Source organism: Mesocricetus auratus, unplaced genomic scaffold, assembly GCF_017639785.1.
Source record: "Mesocricetus auratus isolate SY011 unplaced genomic scaffold, BCM_Maur_2.0 Super-Scaffold_100015, whole genome shotgun sequence".
Lineage (NCBI taxonomy): Eukaryota > Metazoa > Chordata > Mammalia > Rodentia > Cricetidae > Mesocricetus > Mesocricetus auratus.
Genome location: NW_024429198.1, coordinates 28,014,188 through 28,038,851, shown reverse-complemented (window position 1 = coordinate 28,038,851; position 24,664 = coordinate 28,014,188). Strand labels below are relative to the sequence as shown.

The following is a 24,664-nucleotide window of genomic DNA, read 5'->3' as shown; positions in this document are numbered from 1 at the left end:
TAGGCTTCATTCCAGGGATGCAGGGATGGTTCAACATACGAAAATCCATCAATGTAATCCACCATATAAACAAACTGAGAAACAAAAATCACATGATCATCTCACTAGATGCTGAAAAAGCCTTTGATAAAATCCAACAACCCTTCATGATAGGGGTCTTGGAGAGATCCAGGATAACAGGTACATACCTAAACATCATAAAAGCTATATACAGCAAACCAGCAACCAACATCAAACTGAATGGACAGAAACTCAACGCAATTCCTCTAAGATCAGGAACAAGGCAAGGCTGTCCCCTCCCCCCATATCTCTTCAATATTGTACTGGAAGTTCTAGCTAGAGCAATAAGACAACAAAAGGAGATCCAGGGGGATACAAATTTGGAAAGGAAGAGGTAAAACTTTTACTATTTGCAGATGATATGATAGTTTACATAAGTGGCCCAAAAAACTTTACCAGGGAACTCTTGCAACACCTTCAGCAATGTGGAAGGATACAAGATCAACTCAAGAAATCAGTAGCCCTACTATATACAGACAATAAAAGGGCTGAGAAAGAAATCAGAGAAACATCACCCTTTACAATTGCCACAAACAACATAAAATATCTTGAGGTAATGCTAACCAAACAAGTGAAAGACCTGTATCACAAGAACTTTGAGTCTTTAAAGAAAGAAATTAAAGAAGACATCAGGAAATGGAAAGATCTCCCATGCTCTTGGATAGGTAGGATCAATGTAGTAAAAATGGCAATCCTGCCAAAAGCAATCTACAGACTCAATTCAATCCCCATCAAAATCCCAGCACAATTCTTCACAGACCTTGAAAGAACAATTCTCAACTTTACATGGAAAAACAAAAAACCCAGGATAGACAAGATAACCCTGCTCAACAAAACAACATATGGAGGCATCACCATCCCTGACTTCAAGCTCTATTATAGAGCTATAGTCCTAAAAACAGCTTGGTATTGGCACAAAAGTAGACATAGACAGGTAGACCAATGGAATCTAACTGAAAACCCTGAGATTAATCCACAAACCTATGAACACCTAATTTTTTTACAAAGAAGCTAAAATTATACAATGGAAAAAAGATAGCATCTTCAACAAATGGTGCTGGCATAACTGGATATTGGCATGTAGAAGACTGCAGATAGATCCATGTCTATTTCCATGCACAAAACTTAAGTCTAAATGGATCAAAGACCTCAACATAATTCCAACCACACTGAACCTTGAACGAATTGGTACAGGAGACTGCTTCCTGAACATAATACCAGCAGCACACTGAGATCGACAATTAATAAATGGGACCTACTGAAACTGATTAGCTTCTGTAAGGCAAAGGGCACAATCAGCAAGACAAAAAGGCACCCCACAGATTGGGAAAAGATATTCACTAACCCCACATCTGACAGAGGACTGATCTCCAAAATTTACAAAGAACTCAAGAAGCAAGTCTCCAAAACACCAAAGGATCCAATTAAAAAGTGGGGGACTGAACTAAATAGAGAAGTATAAAATGGTTGAGAGACACTTGAGAAAGTGCTCAACATCATTAGCCATTAGGGAAATGCAAATCAAAGCAACTCTGAGATATCATCTTACTCCTGTTAGAATGGCTAAAATCAAAAACACCAATGACAGTTTGTGCTGAAGAGGATGTGGAGAAAGGGGAACACTCCCCCACTGCTGGTGAGAGTGCCAACTCATACAGCCACTATGGAAATCAGTATGAAGGAAGATTCCTCAGGAAAATGGGACTCAGTCTACCACAAGACCCAGCAATTCCACTCCTAGGCATATACCCAAAAGATGCCCATTCACACAACAAGATATCTGTTCCACTATGTTCATAGCAGCATTATATGTAATAGCTAGATCCTGGAAGCAACCAAATGCTCCATAACTGAAGAGTGGATAGAGAAAATGTGGTACATTTACACAATGGAGCACCACTCAGCGGAGAAATACAATGGAATCTTGAAATTTGCAGGCAAATGGATGGCACTAGAAGAAACCATCATGAGTAAGGTAACCCAGTCACAAAAAGACAAACACACTATGTACTCACTCATATATGGATTTTAGATATGGATCAGGGGAGTGTCAGCCTACAATCCCAGTGCCAGTGAGTCTGGGAAACAAAGGGGTTCCCAAGAGAGATGCATGATACCCCAGAGTTGTGGAATGAGGCAAGATCTCCTAAGTAGATTGGGAACATCAGGGGAGGGGAGAGGGAACCAAGAAAAAAAGAGGGGGAGAAGAGGAGAAGAAGGCATGGGGGAACAGGAGCTAAGAATAGTGGAGAGCAGGTGAGAGATACCATAATAGATAGAGTCATTATAGGCTTGAGGAGAGAGCTGACACTAGTGAGATCTCCAGAGATCTACAAGGATAACACCAACTGGCAAACTAAGCAATAGTGTAGAGACTACATTAAATGCCCCTCCTTGATGATAGGGTTGATGACTACCTTATATGCCATCCTAGAACCTTCATCCAATGACTGATGGAAGCAGAGACAGATACCCACAGCTAAACACTGAACTGAACTCCTGGAACCTAGTGACAGAGATGGAGGAGTGATGAGCAAAGGGGTCAAGATCATGATGGTGAAACCCACAAAGACAGCTGACTGGATAAGGGGGGAGCTCTTGAATCCCAGACTGATGGCTGAGAGGCCAACAGGGGACTGTTCCAGACTCCATGAATGTAGTGTCAGGGAGGAGGCCACAGAAATCTCTGGGGCCTTGGGTAGTAGATCAATGTTTACCATGGTATATGAATGATCTTTGGGAGCCAATTCCAAATAGAGGGATGCTCTCTCAGCCTGGACACATGGGGAAGGGCCTAGGTCCTGTCCTGGATGAAATGAAAGACTTTGGAGATCCCCCAAGGAGGGTCTCACCCTCCCTGGCGAATGATGTGGGGATTGGGTGGGGGGTTGGGAGAGCTAGTGGAGGGACAAGGGAGGAGGGGTGGGAGACGGAGCTGGGATTGACATGTGAAGTATTCATGTTTCTAATTTAAATAAAAACATATATTGAGGAGAAAAAAAAAGAAAAGTTTTGTCAGACAACAACAGGTCCCTCAAGATGACACCAGGAGGTAATGTCAGAAAGGAAACGGGACAAGAGAATCTGCTTGAACAAAAGGTCTCTGGCTGGAGCAAGCTCTGCAGGTGTCAGGGGTCAAAGCAGAAGCAGGTCACCCAAAGGGAATAGGGAAGGCAGGTGAAAAGGTCCCACAGTGTGGGCTCACTTTCCCAATCCCCACTGCCAGATTCAAACCTGTTAAAATGTTAAACCTGTTCGAGAGATCCTCACAGTGATGCAGATGTTAACCCTGATCCAGCAACCATCCAGGTCAACCGCTTTCTGATCGCAGCAAGCTGTCTAGGAAAACTTCATGCCTTTAGCCACCCACACAGGACCACCAGTCAGGGTACACACTCTGAAACCTGCTACAGAGTTGCCTCTGTAACCTCAGCAAACATGCATGCACTGGTGTGGCCAGTGTGAGTCCACCTATAAAGGGTAGGGCAGACAAACCATTTTGGGGATCTTTGGAAGCTTATTGGCATGTGGAATGCCAGCCCAAAAAAAAAAAGACACTGAAAGGGCTGGAACTGTAGCTTGCTTGCAAAGTACTTTCACAAAGAGAAGTGTGTGGTGCCAGTTAAATACAGCCCAACATGGATATGGGGCACAGGCAGGATGGTTTCTCCTTAAGATGCCACCATGGCTCTGCTACTGGGATCCACCAATGAAGACAGCATAAGTAGATTGATCCTCTTCTCTCTGGGTATCAAATAGGCCTGAGGGTCTTTCCTCCATGGAATCCCTTCCCCCATTGAACCGGTCCCCAGCTATAATTGCCCTGGAGGCCCCATCCTATGTTAAAAGAAAGATAAAACTGCTCCAAGTTGGACTCCAACCCCAGCTTACTTCTCTGTGGATAGAATTCATTAGTGACCAAATCCAGAGAGTTGTAGTCTCCTGATGAGAAACAGACTGGAAACAGTGGTACATTCTGATCCTTGACTTCATTAGTAGTTACAGGACCAATGGGTCTATGAATATGGGTGGTTGAGATGCCTTTGTAGTTGATAAAGAAATTAGTAAGTAAAGTGGAAGAACACTGTGCTATCTCACTTGACAGAGTGCACACTTGTCTTTCAGACTGTTGGGAACAGGCAAACCTGAAAATGTATGTTTGCATTCTATGTATGGATGGCTTGACAATATTAAACAAATGACCAAATATGAATCTTATGAGTCTTTTAACCTATTTATTATTCTGTCTCTGGAGATATTTTGGGACATGCTCAAGGTTCACAAAGATAGAGAGCATTTTGGTGAAGAACACCAATTGGAAGCAAGTAAAATAAAAGATAATAAGTTTAAATGCATCCATGCCAAGGAACATTAGTCATTTTCTGAAAAGGATGTGAAATATCCCAAAACATTCTGCATTAGAGTGCTGTTAAGTGGAGAGCTGGCATTGAACCAATTACATTGATATCCTTTTTACTTGTGTGAACCTAAGATTGCTTACTTGGTAAGTGTGCTTACTCGGTAATAGATGCTGTATCTGAGGACCTGAAGTGAATAGCACTCTTTGCTGGAGGCAGTGGTCAGTGGGCATGAAGTTTAGGAGAACATACATGATCCATATGACCTTGGGCAAGGCTGAGTTCTGGGTACCTGTGTGTCCCTGGTCTCCCTGCTTCATCTGGCACAATGAGACTCCCTTGTGCTAACAAACATTAGGCAATTAAAATGCTGTCTGTAGTAAGCATTAGTATGAAAGCTCACTCAATATCCCCAACTATTGCTTTTAATATTTTAATCTTCAAAAATTAATAGAAACTAGGAAGCATATTTATATGAGATTCAAGGACATAGGAAGACTCCCAGAAGCTGCAGCGACATGGGCATGTGTTGCTACTGCTCTTTGACTGAGTACCAGGAGGATAGTGGCTGACTCCACTTTAGTACAAGACATGAATAGCCCAAAAACCATAGCTACTTTACCACTATGGCAAGAATGAACAGAAATACAAGATTCATGGCTGTAACAGCTTCCTTCCCCACTCTCGTAAGAATTCCTTCTCTATGTGATGCCTTATTAATTCACTTATAGCCCAAAGGTTCTCTTTGTCCCAGGTAGTTCCTAGCATAAGAGTGGGTAGTGCTGGGTACAGTACTCTTGTAGATCCCCTTTTATTTTTGTTACTGTCATACAGGCTCCTCAAGAAGTTCCTCAATAATAATTGTCTTGGCTTTTGGCCAGTTTCAACACCTCTGATAATGACAAGAGGAAATTTACCAGGGCTTTAAAAAGCAGTCCCCTTTTGCTTGTGGGTAGGCAACCCAGGCAAATCACTGTCCCTGTACTGAGTACAAGCTAGACTTCCATGATAAGAAGGATGGATATGGGGGACAGCAGGGAAAGAGTAGGAGGAAATCCATGGTTTCAACTCCACTTCTGCCCCGGAAGTAAAAATCAACAGTCATCTGTATTTCTCTTTCCATGGGGCCACTGGAGGGCTGGTGTGTCCAGTTCTTAGTTCAATCAAAACTTCTTTTGAGGGTGCAAGTGTATTTGCATCTTACATTGGCCCCAGACTCCAGTTTGAATAGCAATTATGTCATTTCTGCCCCTAGTTTACCATGTTAATTATCTGCTTTTGGTGGCCTGTTTTGAGTCTTTGACCTGCATTTCCCACACACTTCCTAGAAACCCTCACCCTTTCCCAGGTCTTCACAGTTCACTCCCTACTTTCCAACTTGCAAGGTCACTTTAGCACCTTCATCTGCACACAATCCACTTTGCCAGACGCACCCTCATTACATCCTGTTGTGGAATCCGGAGGGAGTTCACCTCCCCATCCTCTCTTGGAATTTGCCCATTAGTGGCAATAACACTAAATCCGAGGGGACAGGGTGACAAAGAACAGCATGATGGAATGAACCCAGAGGTCATGAAGTTTACTCACCTGTGCAGCCTCTCCGTGTGCACACACCACACTCAGTGACCAGGATGCCTGGGTCCCTCCAATGAAAGCAACATGCCATAGCCCTGAGACTCTTCCCAGGGGTATCACTCTGTTACTCAACAGGAGAAATACTTTTAAGGGTTCCCTTTGGCCAGCTGACATTCTGTTCTCTGTGAAACAAGCTGTATAAAGCTTTGTGTCATCTGAAATTTCAAAGTGGTAGGAAAAATAATCACAGTGACAACAGAGAATGGAAACTGATCACAACAGTGATATAGCAGCAGGCACCCCACCTTTGAACAGCACTTTGTGGCCATCAGGGAGCTCGCAGATGTGTTTTCTGCCTTCAGTGACTCTGCACAGACCATCACCATTGTGAGGGCTTAAAGTTCCTGGAATTTCAAATTAAGATTCCAGAGTGCAGGGTAAAGGGAATTTGTCAATCACTGTGAAGGAGTCAATCACTGTGAAGAAGGAGTCTTATAGGATCCCTGACAGGACCATTACAGGAAGGTAGGCACTGTCATCATGGGGAGGCCCTGGGCTGCTGCAACAACAAGCAGGCCATCCACTCCTCATGGCCCCTTCCTCAGCAGGAGTCTCTCAGTTCATATCTGTTATAGTCAACAGCATCACCGCAGGCTTGGGATGGTCTTCTACTGCTCCCCACAGTTTCAGCTCTTTCCCTCCTCCCTGCAATTTCAATCAGTCTGAGCATCAGTTAATGGCTCTTTTTTATCCATTTGATTAAAACACAGAGTCACTGAGGCAGTAGCAAATTGGATCCCTCCCCCACTTGGCCTTTAATGCACTATGGTAATGAAATCCATGACTTCCAACCTCTGCTAGAAGAAGCCAGCATATATATACACGATATGAGAGCCAGGAGCTCATCCATCCCGGCTCTCATATCCTGATCCCCTTTCCTGAGGACAGCCTTCCAGGGACAGTGAATCTTCAGATTTAAGCACCAGAAGGGAAGACCAAGCATCTCACTGGCGTTATTCTTGCCGGTGACAAAGAGATCATTTATAATACAACTTCATTTCTTTAAAAGCAGCTGCAGATTTTATTGCTTGGATGAAATCAAATCCCACATACTAATTTAATAAGCTCCGCCAAGCTTATGCCGAGTCTGTTCTTAGAGGAGGCTGTGTTTATATGCCACTGGCCAGAACCCTGAATAATTTCCATCTCAAAACTCCTGGGAGAAAGCATGGCAGAGATTAAAAACAAGGCAAAGCCACTCCAGTTCATATTCTGATTAAACTTTACAGGTGCTGTTTTCCACAAAATTGTGTTGTAAAAATTCATCAGGCAGCTGAACATTCAAACCTTTGCCATTCAAATATGTGAAGAAAGAGTCCTCGTCACCCTTGTCAGATTTTTCCAGGGAAATTTTACTTTGTCCCCTCCTACTTTGGGCCCAAGATTACCAACCCTGCACAAATCCTATCTCCTCTGATCTTGGCATTAGTGTGTGTAGTGAGGACAGTTTAGAACGGCTCTATCGGAAGGGCAGAGGATCTGTGCCTACTTTCCCACTCTTCCTCTCTATGGAAGAAAAAACAAGTGACCAAGAATTGGGGAAGGTCAAGATGCTGTAGTGGGCATCATGTCATCAACTACAAAACTCTTAGAGAATAATATGAACTCTATTTGGATTTTTGCTGTTATTATCTATTTTCTACTATGTGAAAAACACAAGAAATTGAAGCCATAAGCATAACAAACAGGCAAAATTCTGTGTAGACAGAAGAATTTTTTGTGATATAAATGGCCTTTTGTGATATCTTAAAAATAGTCCAGCAGTTTCACTGCATTTGTGTAGTCGACATGGAATAGGTAACACACCAGGACTTCAGTACTTCAGCACTGGAGTAGTGGACAGCTCCATCGTCCTTGCAAATATGTCTATCAAGACAGGCTCGGGTGCATTTATCAAACTGCAAAGTTGGAGATAGGACAAACATGCCCTAGAATGGGGGGATATTAGTGCCCCTAGATACTTTGCAATTTTGGGAAAGAGTCCTGAGACTCTTTCCCTTCTCTCTGGCAACCAACATTACTCTGCTCCCTGCATTGTATCTAAATCACTAATGCTGTTTATTTGAAATCTTCTGGCTAGTAAACAACTTGAATCTTGCCCCAGAGTCTGCACTGGGAGATCAGAATTCAGTTTACCAGAACCCAAGCTGTCACTGTTGGGAACATAGGACTGTTTGTGAAAGGTGCAATTATGTAGAATGGGCAAGAACAAATTACATTTAAGCTGCACTGTCTGTATCCTTAATGGGCTTTAAGAGAAAACGATTTAGCAACACTACATGCTGACATGTTAAAAGAATTTATGAAAAATAGTTTTAGTAAGGATAAATCTACCATTTAAAATACTGAGTGGATATAGTATTGAACCTTAACATTGTACCTGTAGCATCAGTTCTGCCATAATTCCCAGACTTGCAGAGTAGACAGATGTCTCAGGATAACCTGAATCATTCCTTGGTAAATAAAATGTAACCTTCAGTGTTTGATGTCTGCATCCTGCTGGCATTTAGAAAGAAGTTAGCCAAATGCCTGTGCCATTGTTGTTGCTGGGTCCCTGTACTCACCATTGTCCAATAATCAATCACCTGACCATAGGACACCACCACACCAAACCATTATACCATCATCAGCAATGTTGACAGTAGAGTACAACATTTAGCTTTATTGTTGTCTTCATTCCATTTCCTGCTGCTGGGATAACATGCTTTGACAGAAGCACTTAGGGTAGAAAAGTTGTGTTTTCTCTTATAATTACAGGCTACAGTCCATTGTGACGAGGAAGCTGCCAAGGCATGAGTTTAAGACAGCTGGTCACATTGCATCCACAGTCAAGAGACAGAGGAACAAATCGATGCATGGGCACTTGTGCTCAGCTCTTACTTAGTGCAGCTTCCCCCACTAGAGAATAGCGCCACCTGCAGTGGGCAGGTTTTCCCATGTCAGTTGTCATATTCAAAACAACTCCCCTGGGACGTGCCTACAGGATGACCTAATCTAGACAATCCCTCACTGAAACTCTACATCACATCAAATCCACACTCAAGTCTAAGATTCACAGTCATCTATACCTGAATACTGACTGACAAAATCAAGCATTCAATATATATCTTGAGGTGAAAAATCTAACATTTAAAAAATTACAAGTTTTCACACTTGGTTAGTACATTTACAATCATCCTCACAAAACATAATCTTAATTATTACTTATAGTGTTAGGGCCACCAAGCCACCAAGGCCAGGATCCATACTACCTCAGGCTGGTCACATCTATGCCCTACTCTCCTCAACAGAAAGAGATCATGTGATTTGTTCAAATAACACACAGACTGGGAATATCCAAGGAACAATCAGTCAAACTTGAAACCTTCAGGAACAGTCACATTGTTACAGAATGCAGACTTATTCTCACATCTTTGAAACAATTTAAGATAGTAATGCTCAGCTGATAGGTGAATTTTAACATGTCACGCCACCAAAGAGGTCACTGGTTTAAACTCTACCCCTAACCTAACTACTGGAGTACTGATGAGAATATCTTCCGAGTTGCGTTCCTTTCATCTTCAATGACAAAGAAATGCCTTGTTTGGGGGATGGCTGTCAAAACAACAAAGGTGTGTTACCATCCACCTCTGTGTCCAGGTCCACCAATGAGGCATAGAACTTGATTGCCCCTTTGTTCTGATAAGGCCCATTCTTCTCAGGAATGTTGATGCTTACTGTAAAGGATTGTTTGAGTATACTAAATGTTGGAAGCTATGTTTTGGGGGCTGCCTTCAGAGTTGAGAGTAAATGCACGTGCCCAAGTCTATTTAGCTAAGAGACATCCACCACCAAGGCCAAAACATCCTCTAGCAGACAAACTAATGTCTTATGGATAATAAGACAGATGTGAGCTCTCTGAACTTGTAGCAAGATGGAATGAACTCCTTTTCATGGGTCCTGACAACTAAGCATCTGGTGATAGAGGCTGAAGATGCTGCCAACATCCTATTATGTACAAGAAAGCCCCTCACAGAAGCACCACACCAACAGGTCCATGGCGCCTTAACCAAGAAGCCCCCAGATAGGAATAGCATCTCCCCCTATATAAAAGGATGGATGTGTCCATGCCTACTATTAGATGATCCAGGTGCCTGAGCCACTTTCTGGGGCCACCACACACCCACTGAGTATGCGAGCATCTACATGGACCTATCTGCCTTATCCTTATGGGGCTTGAGAGCAAGGAGAATGGCTGTGCTTTGCTTAATAAACACCTTTGTACCTAAACAACTAAAATGTGTCTTCTATCAGCACCCACAAAACTGTGACAGCCTGACACATAAGGCTGTATGCAGGGTCAAATCTCAGACATCCCCAGTCCCTGAGCACCCCTTTGGAGTGCTGACCCCTAAGATCTGACCTGATAATTCATGACACGGAACATGTAGATGCGCAGAGAAAGAAAGAGAGAGAGATTAAAGACTGACTGACTGACTTCAAGATAACAGTGGAGGATGAAGGAAGGAGTCTTAGCCCAGGGTGGCTCCAATGAACCTCACCTGGAACATTTGCTTGGGACACAGATGATCAAAGGCCTCTTGGAGCCCAGGACCAGTCCCCAGTACAGGAAGGAATTCTATTATAGCTCACTCCAAAGCTAATCAACAGCCAGATGAAATGGAAGCTCTGGCTTCCATGTGTGACTATATTAAGCTCTGGATCCTATCAAAACAACCCAATAACTCAATGCCATATTCCCAGCTTTGCTGCATTTTTTCCAATCGCCATCTGTTCTTGTTTGAACAGGGCAGAGGGAATTGGACAAGGCAAGATAGCTCTGGCGTTGCTAGCTTCAGCAGAGGCAGGCCTGACACCAGCAGCTGAGAAGGAATGCAGAAGAAAGGCCTTGGGTCACCCTAAGGAGCTCAAAGTCTGGCCACTCAGACTTCCTTCAGAGCCACCACCCACCATTTCCAGAACAAGGTATCTGGAAGCCGTTGCTTTGTGACCAAGTGTTGCAGTACTTACTCCTCTCTCACTGAGTCCTCACAGGTCCATGCCACAGACAGACACTCAGTCAGTATGGCATTGTCACCATCTGCTCTCTGCCCACACCCAGTCACAGGCACTGAACTGTCAAGAGTCACGATGTCCCATCGCTCGGGGACTTAGGTTTGGATGAAATGGCACAGAATTGGCTAGAAGAAGATAAAGTAGCAAATGTTAGCATGTTCAAGGTGACCCATAGTGTATATGTGCTCTATCCAGTTTGGGTGAGCCAAGAATCAAGGGCCAAATGTACCCATCTGCATGTGTACCCATTGCCCATATCCCCCTAACCACAGTAGCAGAGGGACAGAGAGAGCTTGCTTCCAAGTGAGCAGCATGCTGCCACATGACAAAACACTCGGAAGCAAGCTCTCCCTGTCCCCTTACACAAACAATTTGTACAAACAAATCCTAGTACCAGACCTAAACTTCGTACTCCTGGTTTGGTGGATGAGTATAGGTAACTCTTTGGGGTGAAACTCATGGCAGTGGTGTCTTCATCATCTCAGGAAGTAATTGGTTGGCACGCCCAGAATCTATGGCACAGAAGGGGAAGTTTTTATGAAGAGGCAGTGAGCGGGACATACTAATCAGGCTGAGATCTTCCAAGCACTCACATCGGGGTAGGACAACCCTGAGAGCAGGGAGAGAACCGCAGATAAGCCAGAGATGCTAAAGCTAAGCTTTGCCTCCTCTTACATCCCATCGTAATTCTGACCCCAGGTAGCAGAGCTCCTCAGCTGGTACCTACCGAGCATGGCCTCAGCCTCCCTACCGACTCCTGGAAATGGGTCACACTAGAATCATGTGACTATGACACAGGATTCTAAAGGCTCTTAGAAGTCCCGAGGCAAAGAAATTCCTAAAACTTAGTGTTCAAAGGAGTTTAATCCACAGACTAGGAACCTTTCATCTCCACAGCTGCCATTTTTGACCTGGTGCTGGCCCTCCTGGGCTGTCCCTCATAAGCTGGCCCTCCTGAACTGGCCCTCCTGAGCAGACCCTCTTGAATCATCCCGCCTGAACATCCCTCCTGAGCCAGCCCTTTAAGAATGCCGTATCAGAGCACTCCACACCCCTGGCACAGCCATCCACAGAGTGGTTGCTCGCTGGCAATATGAGGAAATTGGAAGTCAGCACAGATGGCCATGTGTGTCCCTGTGATGGAGGCAATCGCATCAGAGCTTCATGCTCCAAATGCCCATCTTTAGGAAGATGATGGACAGAATGTTTAGTAAATATCTGAGCATGAGCTATGACAGTTCATGGCAGGACGCTGTGATTTTGCCATATCCCCAGCCATATCGATTCCTCTTCACCAGCCAAAGGAGACAGAAACACTAAGCTTCCAAGTGTGGACAGGCAGCAAGGATGGCTCATATCTCCTCTCTGCCAGCAACAGGTGAACTGACCAGCTCACTAAAGAAGTGAGATGAGGTTTCTGTCATAATCAACAGGTGATTACCAGGTGTCAGGAGGCTGGCCCAGCATGTCATTGACACTGGGGCCACAGGTGCGGACTTTGCATCCCATCCTACTAAAATCCAGGCCACTTAACACCAATGAGAAAAATGCCCTCTACCAGCCCGTATGTGGGACAAGGGCCTCTATTTATCATCACTGGGAAGAGACTCATTAAATGACACAGGCTGGAAAGTAAGTGCCACCTGTGCTTGTCACTGGGTCAGTGAGACACCCTTCCCCTTTAGGACGTGCTTTTGTAAAAAGTCTTTCCCATGCCACATTCGTTGCCATATTTTTATTTGTGATATCTTTGGTTGAAGGGTTACTCATGAAAAATTGTGTTTTAAGAAATGGCTATTTTATGAAAAACATTTTCTCTCCCATCCTTAGGGTCCCTAATTCTGTCACCTGAAACAATGGTTCCCACCAAATTCTTGTCACTTTTCAGCTGTAATAAACATGCTGACTTCCACAAAGTTAGGATTAGGGCAGAAAACATAGGATGTAGCCACAGCACATGTCCAACTTGTTATGCACAGCACATGATTTCTGCTACTTTTAACACCCATAAGGAGCCTGAGATTTCAACCCTGAAAGTCTGACCACCAGAGCCATGTAGCCTTTGCTTCACTAACAAAATGTCTAAAAATAACTGTGGCATCCAGTATCACAAGCCTCACTCAGACATCTGGTCCAGCTATCTGTTGCTGAGTAATCTATCACTCCAAAGCTGAATGAGTTAAAACAGAATTGTCTATTTTTGTTCTCTCATGCAATTATTTGGACAGGGCTCATCAGGGAAGCTGGACTCAGCTCCACACAGTGAAGTTGGGACAATTCAGTTGGACTCCGTTCTAACTTCGTGTATCATAGAACTGGCAGGTTGGTCCTCTCTGAGTGGGACCCTCCATTGAGCAGTTTCAGATTCCACATAGAATAGTGGCTGGGCTCCCAGACCAGGTGTCACTGTCACAAAACACCTGACAGAAACCATTTAAAGAAATCTGTTTTGGCTCATGTTTTCAGAGAGTCCTAACCATCATGGCTGGATAGTGTAGTTCATATCATGGTACATATCCTAGTTAGTCTCAATTGTCAGCTTGGTACAGTCTAGAGTAATCTGGGAAGAAAGTCTTGACTGAGAGATTGCCTACAGCAAATTGGTTTGTGGGAAGGTCCTTCATTGTTAATTGATATGGAGGGTCCAGCCCACTGTGGGTAGTACGAACCCTGTGAAGTTGGCCTTGGGTTGTGTAAGAAATCTAGCATGTGCCAGTAAGCAAGGCAGCAATGGTTTTTTTTCCTTCAAGTTCCTGCATGACTTTCCATGTGATGGACTATAATCTCAAAGTATAACCCCAATAAACCCTCTCAGACCCTAAGTTTCTTTGGTCAAAGTGTTTTTATCACAGCAATGAAAGTATACGTGAACAGTGGGTCAGCAAACAGAGAGTAAGAGAGTGGTTAGGGATAATCTACTCCCAAAAGTGACCTACTATCTCCAACTCAGACCCACAGCCTAAGTTTCCAAAATAGTGTTGGCCACTGAAGACAAAGCATTCCAAACATGAGCCTGTGTCAGTCACTTCACGTTCAAAGCACAGTAGTATCAAAACCATTGTCTTTTAAAGCCTGGGCTGAGGATTTAGACAACCATTCCTGTTTTGTTGTTGTTGTTGTTGTTTTGTTTTGTTTTGTTTTGTTTTTCCCATTGATCCAATAATATACAGCTCAAATGCAAAAGGAGGGAAGGGAGAGATGCCCATATCTTTATGGAAAGATGACCAAAGAAATTCTTAATCATGCTTCCAAGTCCCCACAGCTGTCAGCTTGTCATGTTGATAACTGGTCCATTTATCTGTTAGTTCCCATGTATTTCAGCCACAATTAGAACATGTTCAACTAACAGCAAGGATGACTAGACTATGGTCAGAAGACAAATGCAAATCCTCTAAAAACCTGGTCCTGGTTGCTTGTTTGTGCCTGGAAGAAAGAAATAATTATAGAAAATCGTTTCTTCTTTTGAAAACTAAAGAATAAGGAGATTCCATTGGCAGGAGAGCATGCACTGGTCCGCGCTCCCGTCACGGGTTCCAGCCTGTTTCCTGCAGGTGCCTGTCATTGGTGCCCACAGCTCAGGAGCTCCTGGATGTGTCTGTCTCCTCCCTGCCCCCCACAAGCTCAGCCTTTCCTAGCACCAGGGAGTCTCCTTTCGGCGGTTGGTCTACTTCATCTTCTCCATCTCCCCTCAGATGTTTTATTTACAGCTCCTCTCTGTTTTCCCAGCTCAGCAAAACAGAGCCTTCCTATCACTTCTGAAAGCGAACTGGAATCAAATAAGCTGCCCCAGGACTGGAACCTCTCTGCAGAACTGCCAGAGAGTCTGGGAAACAGTGACTGATGAAAGCAGAGGCAGATACCCACAGACAAACACTGAACTGAACTCCTGGAATCCAGTGACAGAAAGGGAGAACTGATGGGCAAAGGAGTTAAGACTGGGCTGGTTTAACCCACAGAAATAGCTGACCTGAACAAGGCAGAGCTCTTGGACTCCAGATTGATGGCTGTGTGGAAATCATGAGACTGACCCAGACCCCTGAATGTGGGTGTCAATGAGGAAGCCTAGGTAATCTATGGGGCTTAGTGTAGTATTTATCCCTGGCATACAAATAGACTTTGAGTGCCCATCCAGCAATGAGGGAGGCTCTCTCAGCTGAGACTCTTGGGGAGGGCCTAGGCCCTGCCCTGGATGACATGACAGTTACTGGCGATCCACCATGGAGCTGGGGATCAGAGTGGAGATTGGGTGGGAAACTGCAGGATCTAGTGGGGAGGGCAGGGGAGGAGGGAAGGGAGAGGAGGCTGGGACTGACATGTGAAACAAGCTTGTTTCTAATTTAAATAAAAATAAAATTTTTAAAAAGAAGTGACTGGAGGTTCCAGTCTCCCACCCTCAGGGCACTGAAGTCAGCCTTCAGCACAGCGTGTCAGAAGTATGGAATTCTCAGCTACCCCTCAGCCTGGGAGGATACAGCAAACACGTGTGACTGTCAGAGGGAAACAGGATGCTTTGCACAGCTGAGCCTAGATAGCCCGTGGTGACGAAAGCCAGATGAGTGTGGGGAATGCACACTAACCTTTCTCAGACTGTTTCCTTGGGGACAGGGTGCCCCTTCCCCAAATGACCTCCTTAGTGACCCTGAACACACGTATTCCCTTCATTGGCTCAGTCATTCAGTCCATTCATATCCGAAGCACAGATATGATCTCATCCTGTGTGGATACCTGTGTGCACACTGATACTGTCAAGCTTAAGCCTTCAGATATAGCAGCTATGGACACTGGAAGGCCTTGAGTGAGAAAAACAACTCAGAAAGCTACCATGGGTTCAGAAGTGACAGCACCTAGCTCAACACAGTGCAGCTGGTCCGGTGTGTGAGAGAATTGGAAGCTTGATCCTAAATGTCTCATGAGCACATACCAGGCCTGCCTGCTCAGTGGGCACCAGCACAACCCAGTGTGCACACAGGCATGGCACTTATATTTCTTTGTAAGCTTGCTAGAGATGTTGGAATGTGTGTGAGACCGTGGAGGCAACTGAGACATCCCTAGGCTGTACGGACATGGCGTGGGACTCACAGTGAGAACTCCATGTGTGGATTCAATAATGGTGGCTTTAAAAAAACCCATGATCCAGGCCTCTAGCTCACCTGTCCCTTCATTTCAGGCCTTATTTCAAATTCTATAGCATGTCATCTGAAATACTAAGTCAGCACTGGGTGTTAGTTACGCCGCTCCCATGTCAACTACACATCTCAAAGTACACTTCTCCAGCTCTCTAGCCATCCTGAAGGCGGCCGGAACCCAGGCCACCAGCCAGGCTCTCCAGTCTTCACTAGCCTGGGCCCCACTTAGCTGCGAGCTCCACCTTCTGCATCAGCTGCTCTCTGGCTTCATTTTTGTTTCCCTAATATACCATACGCACAAACGTGCATAAACATGCAATATCCGTATACACAGACATTCAAGTGTACCCTTGTGTACAACCATGTACCACATGCCCTTCTGTGCATAGACCATCAGGTGCATGCATGTACATGCACACATACTCACACACTCACGCATACTCACTCCAACACGCTTGTGCATATGTATTTGCATGGTCATGAAATACCCATACACACACTCAAGGGCTCACTCCTACACATATGCTTGCTCATGCAAGCATCTGTGCACACATGAATACACACCTTGCCGCCTCCTGTGCTTTGACCCTACTTCCCTTATGTGAACTCCCCTGTCCTCCACAGGGAGGTTGGACGTAGATTCAACCTTCCAGTCAAAGAAGAGAGTCTACTTCCCCTGAGGTGACATTCTTCCCAACTGGCATGGGGGCTTTTCCTTTTGCCTGACCTCCACCGTGACTTTCCCTGTGCAGTTGCCTGCCTTGCTGCACTGCACAACCCTAGGAGCAGCCACAGAGCTTGTTTTCAAGCCTGGATAGCACACATTCATGTGAACATACCTCACTACGTGTTCTAGAAGGCTGCTGTGCTGAGGGCATAGCGAGTTCTCAGGCTGATGCAGGACCTCAGAGTTGCTCCTGTCCTGGAGCAGGAAGGCTGCCCTCTGTTGCCATACTTCTCTCCCCTAAGGCTTCTCGGTCTCTGTGGATACAATGGAGTTCTCCAGGAGCCTGGGGAAGGAGCCTAGCGAGTATGAAATCTAAGGTTCCTGTATGGACCAGGTAGGGTCGCCTCTCTACAGACATTACTCCCTCGGGCCATCTACAGTTAGCCCTTGAATGGGAAACACCCCAAAGTGAGGATTGGGTAGAGGGCTGACAATGGGTATGGGAGGAGAATATAGACCAGGTATGTGAATCTGAGACCCCATGTCAGTTTGTTCACTGCGGATTTCAAGAAGCCATGGCTGCTGTTCTATCCTTACAGCTCAGAGCCATGATGTATGGTTTGCAGAGGAGGGTAAGCACTAGGGTTGGGGGGTAACTGTAAAAAAAACACAAGAAACAGCTACCCTATTGAGATGTTACCACTTCAGTGATTTTTTTCACCCCAGAGGAAATCTTTGAACTTGCAAAGCATTTCCCTGTGTCTGTGCTGATGCCACTGAGTGGAGAGCAGCACTGCAGGTGTTAAGCATGAAGACCAGCAGGACACGAATTCGGTGATGACACCTGCTCCAACTACCGAAGGCACCTGCTGGCTTTTCTTAACCAAGGGGCAACACAGAGGAAATGGAGTCACTCTGATATTAGGATTTTCTTCAAACTGTGCCTGTTCCCTTTAATAACAGTTATCAAAAGTCACTTATATGAAAAGCTTTGAGGCTGAGCAGAAAACATCTCGCATGTTTACTTGTTCTGTTTTTCTGAAATTCAAATCAGACGTGAGAGGCAGGTGCTGGGCACTCATACCCACATTGAACAAGGGTGAACTCACTTCAGGTGCCTGGCTGGGACTGGGTCCAGGTGGACAATGAAACAGATTTACTGGCTGTGAAGATGGAGGGTGGGAGGGCGCATGAACCAAGAAAATGGCTCCTCTGAGAAGCTGAGAAGGGTGAGAGAATGGAAGGCCTCCTCCCCAACTTCCGGGGGTGACAACTCCAACACTGTGACACTGGCCCAGTGAGACCCTCGTTCCTCAGGGTTCCAACCTCCCTCTTGACTTGGTTCCAGGGAAAATTCCATTAATCCCTGATGTCCAGATACCCAAGATGATAAAAGTGTTGGGAAGCTGTTAAGTTTGAAGTTGTTTCTCAGCAGCCATGAGAAACCAGAGCAACCATCACAATTTCACCCCAGAGAAATTGCCTCATAGTCTGAAGTCAGAGGACCTGCCTTGACCAACCACAAAGACGTCAGACCCCAATAGCTCTCTCAACCTGAGAGCCCCTCTCCCATTTGTAAAGTGTGTGTCCTCATGCCTCTGGGACTACCATGACTGCTGCTGAAGTCAAACTAGTTAACCAGAAACAATAGGAAGGACAGGCTCTTTTATTAATCTGTAATGGGCCTAGAAAGGAAAATTAGGTATGTCCAAACTGAGGCTAACCACTGTCATCTACTTCATCAAATTCTTAGTCAAAGAATACAATTCCTAAAATATCCTTAAGCATCCCACTTTTCTTTTCAATAATCACAAGCATAACTCTAAATCAAAGTGACGAGACCTTTAAGTTTGAGCAGATAATCCCCAAACCTCAGACATTAGAACTTTAGGTAGAGCAAACAACAGCCCAGCCAGCCTCCTCCTGAGGGAACTCAGAATACACATCCCAAGGCAGACATTTCAGGAAGCTTTTCCTACAGCTGACAGGAAGTGACTCTTGGAGGATTTTTATGGTTGGGACCTCGGCAGAAGACAGTGTTGACTTTAGATTGCCATTGACTTCTCTCAGAAAAGTGTTTTTTCATTTGTTTTCTCAATTATTCACTGATCGGTTGTTGACTGAGAGATAGACAGCTAATCAAGGGGTCATGTTAAGAAACCGGTCTTCTCCTGAGCAACGCCCCCAATTCTTACTTTTCTGAGGTAGGACCCTGCTGTGTAGCGCAGGATGATTCTGGGTTTTCATTTTGTTGTTTCCCTCTATTTTTTTATTGGAAATAGTTGTATTTTCATCTAATAGATTCCACTCTACTTCTCCATGTCCAGTGAATTCTGTAGTGTGGTCTTCAGCAATATGGCCTCACTATCAGTTTTTAGAGACTGACCAAAAGCCTTAGCAACAGCCTCCGTTGTTTGGGGATTCCCACAGGACCCCTTTGGCCACTGACTTGATTAGATGAAACCCGTTCCTACACTGGAAGCTTAACTTGGTGACAAGAGATGAGCTCCATCTCCCCTATTATTTGGCAATTTCATTTAGATCACTTTTATATGTATATAGATTTTAGGAACTTTTGAAGATTGAGGTTTCTGTCCCACCAGTTCCTGCCACCCTTCAGCCCCAAATAAGCACACAGAGACATATTAATTATTAAATTGTTGGCTGATGGCTTAGGCTTCTTACTGGCTAGCTCTCTCTTAATTATTATCCCCTAACTACTAATCTATGTATTTTTACATGGCCTTATCTTACCAAAGAACACCTGTCGTGTCCTATCTTCCTGGTCTCTACATGGCATCTCTCTCGAGGCTTCCCTCTCTCCTTACTCCTTCCTCTCATAGCCCCACCTATACTTTCTGCCTGGCTACTGGCCAATCAGTGTTTTATTCATCAACCAATAGGAGAAACATATGTACAGAAGGACATCCCCCATCAAACTTTCTACTGAATTAGGTTTCTATATTAATCCTCAAATGACCCTTAGATTTAACTGTCCTTCCCTGTATTTCCTCCCTCACCACCCTCTTCCCTGCCTTACCTGTTTGAGCCTCGATTCTTGTGCCCCACCATCATCCATTCAAAACCACACATTCTACTTCCCCTTTCTGAGGAGATCCACCCCGCCTCTCCTCCCTTGTTGTATATCAGCATCTGTGGTTATACAGATTGCAGCTTATCAAAGGCATAAAAACTGATATTCACATATAAGCAAATACATACCATATTTGTCTTTCTGGATCTGAATTACCTCACTCAGCATGATTTTTTTTCTAGCTCCATCCATATACCTACAAATTTCACGATTTTGTTTTTTAAGCATCTGAGTGATATTCATTTATGAACACGTACCATATTTTCTTTTTCCACTCATTTGCTGATGGACATCTAGGCTGTTTCCATTCTCTGGCTATTACGAACAGGGCAGCAATGAACATAGCTGAGCAACTTACTCTGTAGTGCAATGAGATGTGCTCTGTGTGTATGCCCAAGTGTGGGATAGTTGGTTCTTGAGGTAGATGCATTCGGAGCTTCCTGAGAAACTACCACACTGATTTTCACAATGGCTGCACACATTTGCAGTCTTCCAGCAAGGGATGAGTGTTTCCCTTTCTCCAAGTCCTCACCAGCATGATCTGTCAATTGTCTCATTGATCATTGCCATTCTGACTGATATAAAATGAAAATCAAAGTAGTGTTGATTTGCATTTCCCTGATGGCTAAGGAAGTTGAACATTTCTCTAAATGTTTCTCAGTCATTTGAAATTCCTGATCTGTAACCCATTTCAATTGGACTGTTTGCTTTCATAATATCCAGGTTTTTTTAAAGTTCTTTATATATTGGGTATCAGCTTTCATTAGGATATGTAGTTAGTAAAATAAAATCTTTCCCTACTCTGTAGGATGTTACTTTGTCTGAATGATGGTGCCCTTTGCTATACAGAAGATTTTCAAGTTCATGCGGTAACATTTATTAATTGCTGATCTTAGTGCCTATGCTATCAGTTTCCTGTTCACAAAGTATTTCCTGTGTTGATGAGTTCAAGGCTATTCCCCACTTTCTCTTCTGTCAGGTTTAGTGTGTCTGGCTTTATGTTGATATCTTTGATCCACTTGGAATTGATTTTTGTTCAGGGTGATAAATATGTGTGTATTTGCATTCTTCTACTTGCAGACATCCAGTTAGACCAGAGCCATTTGTTGAAGATGTTTTCTTTTGTCCAGTATATATTTCTAGCATCTTTATTTTTTAAAAAATCCATAGATTTGTGGATTTATGTTGGGGTCTTCAAGTCAATTACATTAATCAACATATTTGTTTTGTGCCAATACTCAGGGTGATTTTGAACTCAATACCCTCCTGCCTTCAAATCTGGGTTCTGGGAATATAGATATACACTCCAATTCTTAGCTTGGGAAAGCATTTTTTATCACTTCAAAAGTTATCCCACTTTCACTTCTTGTAAAATTCTGTTTAGAATTTTAATATATCACGTTTTTACAAAGGCACCTCGCAGCAGAACCTAGAACCAGTTTTGCAAAGGCCAGCATTCATTGAACATCTGTCTACACTTGGCCAGAAACCAATTAAATCTACTCTTGCCCTCAGTCCTTAATGCATAAAATATCAACAAGGCTTCCTTCAGAAGACTAAGTCAGTGAACTGCGACCGCTGATCTTTCTGGCTCTCTTCCCAGGCTCTTTGAGGAATGCCCCTAAGGTGTTAGGTTATTCCCCACTCTAAATTCACTTCCCACTGCATCATCTGACTTGGGTTTTAATCCACAGTACATAGACTACTAAATAATATTCTCTTTTCCAGCTACACATTCACTTAAAACACTATTTTAAAAGAAAACCAAATATGTCAATGTTACACAACCAAGGCTGGCCCAGAACTCAATATTCTCCACCTTTGGCATCTTGAGTGATATGATCACAGACACATGTCACCATGCTCAACTTCAAAACAGTACATTTTTGTAAATGCATTAACAATAGAAGAAAATGTGGTGTAGGCACCAACAGAAAACTCCAGCATTTATTCAGCCTGTGCACCAGGAATTTGTGTTGCACAGAAATCTTGTAAGAAATTGTGCACACATGCTATTAAAATGAGAAGAAATAGACAATAATTGATCAGTGATTGAAAAGAGGAACTATCAAGATGAAGTACCTTACTTCCTGTCTCTCTGTACAGACCTCCAGACCTTTATGGTTAGCTAGTGGAAAGCTCCATTCTCTGACTCCCAGACAGGCTTTATTTGTACAAGCAAGATATCTCCACAACCAAGATTTATACAAAGACAGCTAGAAAGTGGTGCCTTCCCTAAACTTATTTAGGAAAATGCAACATATCAAAATACAGTTTGGGAGACCTGAACAGAAAGGTCCAAGGCAGGAATGAACAGGAAGAATTGCAAGAAAGCAAAGGGAGGGAGCCAGAAGAGCTCAAAAGACACATAGACATCAAGAAGACATCAGAGAGGAGGCGGGCAACTCTCCAGTATGACATCAGAGGCCAGGCAGAAACCAGACGCCATCCACTCTACCCCAAGACTGTGAAATACTTATCCCACCTAAGTGTGATGAGAACACTACATGTACATTAGGTAAGAGGTAGCAAAGCCTGTTTTGCCTTCTGTTGTGCCAGTGGTAGATCACCCTGGCTGAAGGGCACAGAATGGACTACAGGAGGCCCTGTAAAGAACAGAGAGCTCATTCTCCAAGAAGCCGTAATTGAGGCTTGGAATCAAGAGGACTATGGTGGGAAGGAGAGTAGAAGGAAGTTGTGGGGTGAGTTTGGTATATGCAGAGCAAGACCTGGTGATCTACACAAGGGCTACAGTGACTGGATCACTCAATCCATCAATCTACCCCATCCCAAGCATGACAAGACTGTAGGAAAAGCACATGCTCACCACAGTCTCAGCTGTGCGATTTGTTCCGATGCGCAGAACACACTCCTGCTACCAGGGGAGCTGCACAGAGCATCATTAGTTTCTGCTCTCCTTCACAATGCTCTGCCACGCACCTCCATAGTCCAACTCCTCTGTGGTCTAGTTCCTGGGGGAAAATGACCACAGGTTTCCAGTGAACCTAAATAATCCCAGCCAAAAGCAGCGGAAGCCAGAAGTCTGCAGCCAAATTACAGTCATGGGATTTCAATGAGTAAATGTTAGCTGCTGCAAGGCACAGAGGATTCTGGAGTACTCATCATTCTGAGGGCTTACAGGTGATATTGGTAGATATTTGTTTTGTGGTGTGGTGTAGCAAGAGGGTGTGAGAGGGACTAACTAGATTTCATTTAAGAACACATGTAACAAACAGGAACATGGCTACTTAATGTACGGTGATGTGTACCTTTTACACTTCAACAAGAATAAATTATTTTCATTCACTCTAAGATTCTATCTCAGCCCTATCGAAATGATCGCCATCAGGAATATGAATGACAACAAATGCTGGCATATGAGGAAAGAGAAACCATTATATCCTGCTGGTGGAAATACAGCTACCTTGGAAGTCAATATGGAGGTTTCTCAAAGCACTGGAAATAGAACTAATATATGACCCAGCTATACCACTCATGGGAGTATACACAAAGGAATTTGTGTTCTAGCTAGCAGATATTTGCACATCCATGTTCACGTCTGCTTTTTCATAATAGCTATGAAATAGAACAAGCCAAATGTTCATCGCCTCATGAATAGATAAGGAAAACACAGTTCACATACACTGTAGTAGGACTTTCTTGTCAGACTTTCTTTGGGACTACTAGCTCCCCAGTAATGACATGGAAACTTATCATTAATTATGAAAGCTTGGCCTTTAGTTTAGGCTTATTCCTAATTAGCTCTTATAACTTAAATTAACCTGTTTCTTTTAATCTATAATCTGTCATGTGGATTTTACCTCTCTTTCATTCTGTACTTCCTACTTACTCCGTGTCTCACTGGTATCTTTCACATTCTAGATTCATCCTAAGCTCCTCCCTCCCTCCCCAGAAATTCTATTTTTTCTCTCCTGCCTAGTTATTGACCATTCAGCTCTTTATTAAACCAATCACAGTGACACATCTTCACAAAGATAAACAACTTCATTTACTTATTTAATGTATTTAATTTTTTTTCAGTTACAAAGAAAAAGGAACATGAAATTTGCAGATAAATGGATAAAACAGGAAAATATTGTGCTTACTGGGTCACCCAGGCCCAGAAAGACAAACCCACATGTTCTTTTTCATATTAGGTTTCTAACTTCAAACCTTCTGTTTGGTATATTCAACTTGGAGTACACATGGAAGCCAAGAAACTAGAGATGTGCTAAGAAGGGTTTCTCTAAAAAAAAAAAAAAAAGGAAAGCAATAGACACAGTTAAGGCAAAAGCAGAGCAGGAATACAGGGACAAAAATGTTTAAGCAGGGAGGGAATGGAGAATGTGGGAAATAAGGGATGGGTAGGGAGGGGAAATGAAGGATCTATGAAAAAGTCATAGGGAAGCCTACTATCTCGCCCCCAATTAAAAAAAATGTAATTGGAGGGAATAGAAGAACACACAAGATAGGAAAAAAAGATGTGTAATAGAGGAGATTAAAAACATGAATGTGGATGATACAGAGGAGTACAGGTCCGGATAAGCAAAACTAGGTGTGGATGAAAAAGTCTTATGGAAACATACTAAGCTAATTTTAAAACATAGATGTTTCTGTTTATGAGTATCTATAACCTGAATAAATAAGTCACAGATTATATACACAAGAG

General features: G+C 43.7%; 1 long non-coding RNA gene across 1 annotated transcript; it reads right to left on the bottom strand.

The window, feature by feature from the left end:
* Positions 1-7,140: 7,140 nt before the first annotated feature.
* On the bottom strand, positions 7,141-11,605 carry LOC121144253. The gene is made up of 4 exons (XR_005881569.1): positions 11,508-11,605; positions 11,064-11,233; positions 8,434-8,506; positions 7,141-7,209 (listed from the first exon to the last, which is right to left on the bottom strand). It is a non-coding gene; the product is annotated as an uncharacterized LOC121144253 (long non-coding RNA).
* Between the last annotated feature and the right edge of the window lie 13,059 nt (positions 11,606-24,664).